General features: G+C 41.1%; 1 long non-coding RNA gene across 1 annotated transcript in view; it reads right to left on the reverse strand.

Annotated features, from left to right (window-relative positions):
• The window catches only part of LOC112470364, a 14,545-nt gene that overhangs the window by 986 nt on the left and 5,654 nt on the right, over positions 1–7,905 (reverse strand). The window contains exons 2-4 of the long non-coding RNA XR_003042962.1: positions 7,458–7,738; positions 2,140–2,305; positions 1,899–2,053 (exon numbers count right to left, since the gene is read on the reverse strand). This is a non-coding gene — a long non-coding RNA (uncharacterized LOC112470364). The remainder of the gene's footprint in view (positions 1–1,898; positions 2,054–2,139; positions 2,306–7,457; positions 7,739–7,905) is intronic.

Raw genomic sequence — 7,905 nt, forward strand, 5'->3', positions numbered from 1 at the left:
CAGCAGAGCTCGGGGAAGAGGCAAAGGAGATGGTCTGCAAGGCCGCCTAGACAGAGGGTTTCGACTCAGAAGTTTTCAGGAGCAGGCAGAGCAGGTGCAAAAGGCCTGAGAGGCCACAGGAAATGGTGCAGACAGAGGAGCTGGAGAGAGGGAGCAACCCGCCTAAAGGACAAGGATTCCTTCAACCCAGTGTGTTACAGAAGGGCTAGCCCAGACTGTAGACCTGGCAGGGCCGTGTAGGCAGGGATTTGGAGCATCTGAGCAGTGTTTGGGTAGACCAATGAGTAAGAACCAGAATCAGAAGCACACTCCGCCTGCCACCTGAAACTGGGGCATGATTCAGGGTGGCGGGTGGTGAGAGAGTCCAGGAAGGAGGCAGGTTATGTTTTGTTTTCCCTTCCCCCATTAATCTGAAAGAAAGGGACTCAGAACCGGAAATTAAACAGCTTCTTGTATCCTTGAGTCTGTGGACTAAGATTTATACTCATGCCATATGTTCGGGAAATGCTAATTTTGTAAAGTTAAATGCACTTCCTTATTGCAGGACTTCTCAGAAATTTTAATATGCTAAAATATTACATCTGGAGCTCAGAGAAAGTAATTCAGTAGGGCACTTGTGTGCTGGTAAATGATCAATAACAGACTCAAAGATCAAATCAGGGATTAAAAACCCTGATTTGTAGTGTTTGCCAATTTCCATGGTGTAAACACTGTGCAGGGCCATTCTGGCTCCATCCCCTGGAAGATGAGGTCTTTTGTCATACTTCTACGACTCCCTGACCCCAAGCCTTCTGCCTTTATTCTCCACGGAGGGGTGGCAATCTACGAAGCTCTCCAAAATAAACTTCTTGCATGTACATCTCTGCCTTGGAGATATTTCCTATGTAAACTGACCTAAGACTTGTCCATTTATACATGTACCACCAGTTATAGTTAAAATAACCAGTTTCCTGATTCATTATAGTATTTCTGCATAGTTGGATTCTTTTAAGTGATTATACCTATGCCAAGATCTATGATCTATGAGGCCTAACATAAAGAATGAGTAAAAGACAGGGTCCCCATGATAGTGAACCTCCAGGGTGGCTACACATGATTCTTGCCTTGTAGAGGGCGAGTCTATGCGACCAACAGGAAATTTGGGAACAAGTGTCTGACTTCCAAGGCTAGGTCATAAAAGACACTGTGGCTTTCACCTGGCCCTTTCTTGGATCACTCACTCTGGAGGAAGCCAGTTGCCATGTCATGAAGATTCTTGAGTAGGTCTATGGAGAAGTATACTTGGTGAGAAAGTGTGGAGTATCAATTTGTCAGCCATGAGAGTGCATCATCTGAGAAGCAGATCTTCCAGCTCTACTCAAGATTTTATTTAGATGACTACAGCCCAGCTAAGATACTCCCAAATTTCCGACCTGTAGAAATTGCTAGATAATAAATGTTTATTGTTATTAAGCTGCTAAATTTGGGGATGATTTGTTATGTAGAAATTTATAACTAACAGAGTACCTAATCTATAGGAGTTTTACAACTTAGCAGGAGAGCAAAGATGGATATAGCTATATATAAATAGGTGAAACAAGCTAGTATATGTTTAATTAGATACTGATTGTTATAAGTTCCGAGAAATGCGGAAGAAGGAAGGAAGAGGTTGAAAAACAAGAAGCCCCATTTGGGAAGCTTTCGAGAGGTCAATTTTGAAAGAAAAGATCTGAAGAAAGGCAGGACCACGTTTTAGAATCTCTCCTTTTCTGGAGAAATAAAATTCCTGAGATTACCCAAATGTTCTTTGTAAAATGTTAGATTCACTTGAAAATCAGGAATGTATCTTTAGAACAATATAGAAGTCAACCTGCTTTTAGTAAAGTAATCCAGCCTTATAAAAAGTGCAAAAAACTTACCAATGCACATCAAAGTTGTTACAGTTTGCTATCTACCACCACTTATGTTGGGTGAGGAATACCAGAACATTTATTTATTGGGTTGGTTTAAGTTAAAGAATCAAGAAATTCAGTTCTTGGTGGGTTGGTTTCCACGCTGGAGAAATGGATATAAGCTGAAATGAAGGGAATGATTTCTATTTAGTTGAGAGGAATAAACAAACAAACAAAAGCCCTTCAATCAATGAGAGAAAATTAGTACCTCTTTCCAGCCTATTGTTTTTCATTTTGCTTTGCTTTTTTAGGAAGTTTAAAATCGTAGTGGGAGTCATGATGGTGTGGAATGCTCGCTGGGAAAGCATCCTGGTATCTTTCATTTTGCCCAATTCTCATTCAAGGCATCAGTTTCAAATGACATAAGAAGTTTGCTTAAATGGAATAGAAAATTAAAGCTCATCAATTAAGCAGCTAGAAGAAAAAGTACTATAAAGTAAATGAATATATAAAAAAGATATTCAACCTCATAATAATTAAACAAATGCAAACTAAACTACAGAGAGGTACAATTTTTAAAACCTTATTAGACTGCTAAAGACTAAAAAGTTTGATAATGCTCAGTAATCGAGAGTAAGGAGAGTCAAGCATCTCACAGGCAAGGGGTAGGAATGTAAACTGATACAATTCTAGAGAGCAATTTGACATCTAGCAAAATGTTAAATGTACAGACCCTTTGACACAGCGATTCCCTTCCCGGGGAGTTTATTCTAAATGTGAATGAATATCCATTGCAGCTCTGTTAGAAGTAATGGGAAAATTAGAAATAGCCATGCACATAGTAGAGGGCTGGCTAAATAAACAAACAAATAAATGGTAACAAACACATGGAGTGGTTGCTGATTTTGTGTCAACTAAGAGCTCTACGTATGTGAAGTCATGTGATCTGACAAGACCTGAGACTTGAATCTCTTCTTATGATGGTACAGCCATCCAAACACCATCCAGCTATCCAAAAGCACAGGGGTAGGTCCAAGACCTCTCATGGAATAGAAAGGATGAAAGGAAGTTTCAGAGCAGGCTACAGAGCAGTCTCGTTTATGATGAAAAATAATAGTGTATATATGTTTAAATTTGTGCAGAAAATGTCTAGAAAGATAAACCAGAAAGAAATAGTTAACAGTGGGATCCTCTGGAGAACTGGGACTGGTAAAGCCAGAGAACGGAGAAGAGCTTTCCATTTTTTTACTGAATACTTTCTTTACTTTAAAATTTTATCTCTATCATCTATCTATCTATCATCTATTTATCATCTATCATCTATCTATCTATCTATCTATCTATCTATCTATCTATCTATCTATCTATCATCTACCTATCATCTATCAATCATCTATCATTCTATCTATTTATCATCTATCTATCATCATGTACCTATCATCTATCTACAGTGCATGTGTATATACTTTTTGCTCGAAGCAGACAAACTGCAAAAGTTCAGGTCACAGTTCCCAAGACTAGCTTTACTTCTGACCCAAATTGTATGTTTGGGGAGATTCCCAAAACCACCCCCAGGTTTGATAAATTCACTAGAAGGGCTCATAGAATTGACAGATAGTTTTTATATTCATGGTCGCAGTTTATTACAGAGAAATGATACAGATTAAAGTCAACCAAAGGAAGAGATGCATGGGCAGAGTCTGGGAGGGTTTCAGATGTGAGGCTTCCAGTGTCCTCTCCTGTGGAGTTCAGATGCATCGTACCCCTGGCATCTATGTGTGACAATGCACATGGAGTACTGCCAACTGGGGAAGCTCATGTGAGCATCACTGTCTGATGTTTTTAATAGGGTTTCATGATGTAGGAATGATTCATTGATTGCCCATCTTCTTGAAGCCTGCAGGATGCCAGATACTACATGACCCAATGCCCTACCTTAAATTATACCTGGTCTTTATGAAGAGGCCACTGCCACCCTAAGATCCAGTGTGGCCATTCTGTGCCCTAAACCAGAGGTCCCCAACCTTTTTGGCACCAGGGACCAGTGCTCCTATGGGAATCTAATGCCTGAGGATCTGAGGAGGAGCTGAGGCGGTGATGCTAGTGCTGGGGAGCAGCTGAAAATATAGTTGAAGCTTCTCTGGCTCGCCCACCATGCACCACCTGCTGTGTGGCCCAGTTCCTAACAGGTGACAGACCGGCACTGGTCCATGGCCCAGGGGTTGGAGACCCCTGCCCTAAACAAAGATAACTATATCAGGTATGACATAGATTAATCCCAGAAGCTGAGGGTGAAGGCCAGACCTCTCTTTCCGCAAGGTCGAATTTTTACTTTTATAATTAAAACCTCAAAAAACTATGTGGTTAGCTTCCCATGTGCTCATTGATATGTAGTATAGTTTCTAAGTGTTTTTATATGAGGACTGATTTGCACTGAGACACTCTGATCACGTGGATTTTTGTTCTGTGTTTTCTTAGATTCTATACGTCTATTTGGCATCCATTAGTCATCGGGCCAAACTAAGAACCAAAGTTATTTACATCTCCCCTGTGAGCCAGCTTTTGTGGGTACATGAATATCATATTACAAACCCTACAACCAATTACCAGTCCATATTCCCAATCACCTCCTTTATCTAATTCTCACACACCAAGCCAATACGTCCCTGCTTAACTCACCTAGGACCAGGTAGTACACAGCTAAAGGCCACCTCTCTAGTCCAGAGCCTGCTGACATCATTCAAACTAGCCAGTCCTAGGCTGTTCCCCCTGCCTCGCCTCGTGTCTCCTGTGGGAAACAGTAACGGTTCTGAGCCTTGCTTTCCCCTCACTGCCTCTGCCTGCTGACCAAAAACTGATGCTTCCCCATGTGGCCCTGTGCGGTGTGGCATGCTCCCTTCTCTTGGGAAATGTAGGTAGTAACAATCTTCCTTCAAAGGCATTGGGCTCTTTGTGCTGTCACTCAGTCACCTCCATAAATTAAAATCCTGTGGGTCTAAATGAGACAACTTGGAACCCCCTCTTCCTTATCCTAGGCTTCTTCGAGGACTTGCTGATGCAGGCCTGGCTCATACGTGCTTGCTGAATTTAATAAACAAGTTTTACACTAATGGTTTTTGCTTCAGTGATGCAGGAGATAAATTATTCATCTTGCTTGATGCAATCAGTGCTCTACATGGAATTTGAAAATAGGTTCAATAAACCACTTGTGGAAATGCTCATTGGCCTACAAATTCTGCATCGACTTAATTTACTAGAAGTACTCATGTCCTAACTTGGTCACTGAATCTTTCCTGCTCACCCAGGACCCAGAAATACACATCCCATCCCCCACCTCCACACCAATTCATGTAGTTAGCAAATCGGCTTGTATATACTGTCAATAACTAAATCTGCCTTAGCCAACTTAAAAACTAAAACTCAGAATGAGAAGAAGTTGTGCTTATTCCATTTAGGCTAGTTGCATGATTTATTTTAGGCACTGAGCAAATGTTAGTTTATGAATGTTTTTGCTTATTACAAAATGTCAGGAATTTCCTGGAGCTGGTTTTAACACAAACAGTTTAATTGTACTCTTGGGCAAAGATATGGAAAACAGAAAACCTGGTAAACTGAAGATATACATTTAGTAGTTAATTCCATAACTGATAGTGTTGTCTTTGGCCAGTTTGACCCAGCAGTCCCCAAAATGAGGCTTGGCCATATTCCTGCATTTTTAGGGACACGAGGTGTGAAGATATGAATGGGTTGGAAAGGAGAAAAACTGAGATAAATATTAGATCCAGAACAAATTTAAGCTTCTCATAATAAAAATGGAAAACATGCTGAAATTATGGACAAATAAGTTTTACTAATGCAGGTGAGCAATAAAACAACAAATGTAGTGACTGCCTTAGTCAACAGGAGAGGCTGTTTATGGTTGGTCTCCAATAATTCCCCAAGGCTGACTGAATTAAGAACTCAAATTCTAAGCCAGAGAAGTTGAAAAACATTTTAAAGAAGAAAACTCTAAAATGGCTGTTTGGGAATACTGACATTCTCTTTTTTATAGAAGAATTATTGAAAAATCATTTTATACGTATTATTCAATTTAGCCAAAGTGTGCTAGAAAATCAGAAGAATTAAAACACTCTGGTTTTATAATACTTTTGGATCTTTAACTTTAACGAGCTGTTAAGGAACTGTTGCTTCACAGCCAAGCAGAAGACGGGGAATCGTTTATGCAGAGTCGGGACAAAAAATGTTAGTTATAAATGCTCTTGTGAATAGTAAGTTCTGTGAACTCACATATGTCTGGAGGCTTTTGGCTGCAAGTAATAGAATACTTAACTAAAAGTGGCTTCAACAATGAGGGCATTTAATTCTTGCACAAAACAAGAGTCTGGAGGGAGGCTGTTCCAGCATTGGCTAACAACAGTTAGGGATGCTTCTTTGCCTGTCTCTTGGCTTTCCTTTTCCATAACTCCATTAACACAGTTATTAAATCTATTCTCAAATAAAAAAAGGAATGATGTCCATAGAGCCTGGAATCTCCCTCATCTTCATGGCAGGAGGAGAATGACAGTGGCCATCTCTTCTTGTCTCTCTCTTTTTAACCAGGGAAGAATTATCCCCCCAAAGCTCTGCCAAGCCCCTTCCCGAGACCTCTTCATATTTCACAGGTCAGAGCTGGGTCACCTTGCTATCCCTACCCCTGGCAGACGAGAGATTACGTGATGAGTTTAAACCAATGATGCTTCATTTCCTGGAGCTGGGCACTCTCACTCTCTATGGACAAAATTGAGATTTGGTTAGCAAGGAAAAGGGGGTGAGCTGGGTATATGAGAAAGTTATGGGTAAACAATCAGTGTTTGTGATATTTGGAGGCATCAGCAAGCGAAAGGGAGGACCTTGGTCCCAATGCCTGAGCTGGCCATTGCTACTCAAAGGATGCATAAAAAAGGAAATAGGTCTTTCATTTGTTATATCGTTTAAATCGGATAAAGACCTCAAACCAGATATTGTATGTGGCTTTGTAGGAGTTAAACCACAAGACAGGCTCCTTCTCAGGAAATAAAACTTGGCCAAATCTAAATTTATTTTCAAGTAAAAAAGGAATGGTGTCTCGAGGTCCCTGGAATTCACTCCAAAATGACACAAATACAATAAGCCAATGGCTGAAATCATTTACACACAAAATTTGACCAAAGCAAATAAGCTTGCTCTCATGCTGTGATCAGAAGAGCAGCAAACTAGGAGGCTTTGTTCAAAGCAAAAAGAGTGCTGAACGACAAGTGTCCTCAGAGCGGGCAGAGAGGGAGCAGTAAACAGGGTTAGTAAATCCACTCAGGCAAGAGCCTCGAAAGTTCAAGATGTGCTTGCTCTCTTGTCTACACTTTCGTGGGATTTCAAAGGATTGAAATGAAAGGCTGTGAACAGAACATGACACCCTGCCCCCTATCCCCTCCCCCCATTTATAGCATCGATAGCAGTAGCCATGCCTGCTATTCTCTACTGAGACTTAAACATTTTCGTGGGGTAGTTGCTCTAAACAGAAACCGCTCAGACTTGGTAGGCCTCCTGAGAGCAAGAATTGAGAAATCTTACCACAATCATAGAAAAATAAAAGGCAGAGCTTATGAGAGGTGACCGTAAACGCTGGTGTCTCCCAGTCCCTGTAACAAGGAAAAGAGCAGGCGCATGAGGCTCATTCCCCCAGATGACACTCGCTGGGCAGCGCCCTGTCTGTGTGGATGAAATGCTGGAATCCTTCGGAAGCCGCTGATGGTTGACTCGAAACTTGAGGGCTCCTCCACCTCCCACAATCCAGTCACTAAAGGGTTAACGTATAGAGCTTCCAGGATTCTGTGCTAGCCATGGAACACTGGCTAAAAAACAAAAAACGAAGGGCAAGTCAAAGAGGGCTGTGTGAAAGCTTCTACTTTCCCTTCAAACCTATTCTCTCCACACCTCTCTGCTGATGGTTTTGACTCAAACTTCACCATGAAAACAACCTACACATCTACCCATGTCTTCCCTGTCTTCTATTCCAGTG

Source organism: Pteropus alecto, unplaced genomic scaffold, assembly GCF_000325575.1.
Source record: "Pteropus alecto unplaced genomic scaffold, ASM32557v1 scaffold3, whole genome shotgun sequence".
Lineage (NCBI taxonomy): Eukaryota > Metazoa > Chordata > Mammalia > Chiroptera > Pteropodidae > Pteropus > Pteropus alecto.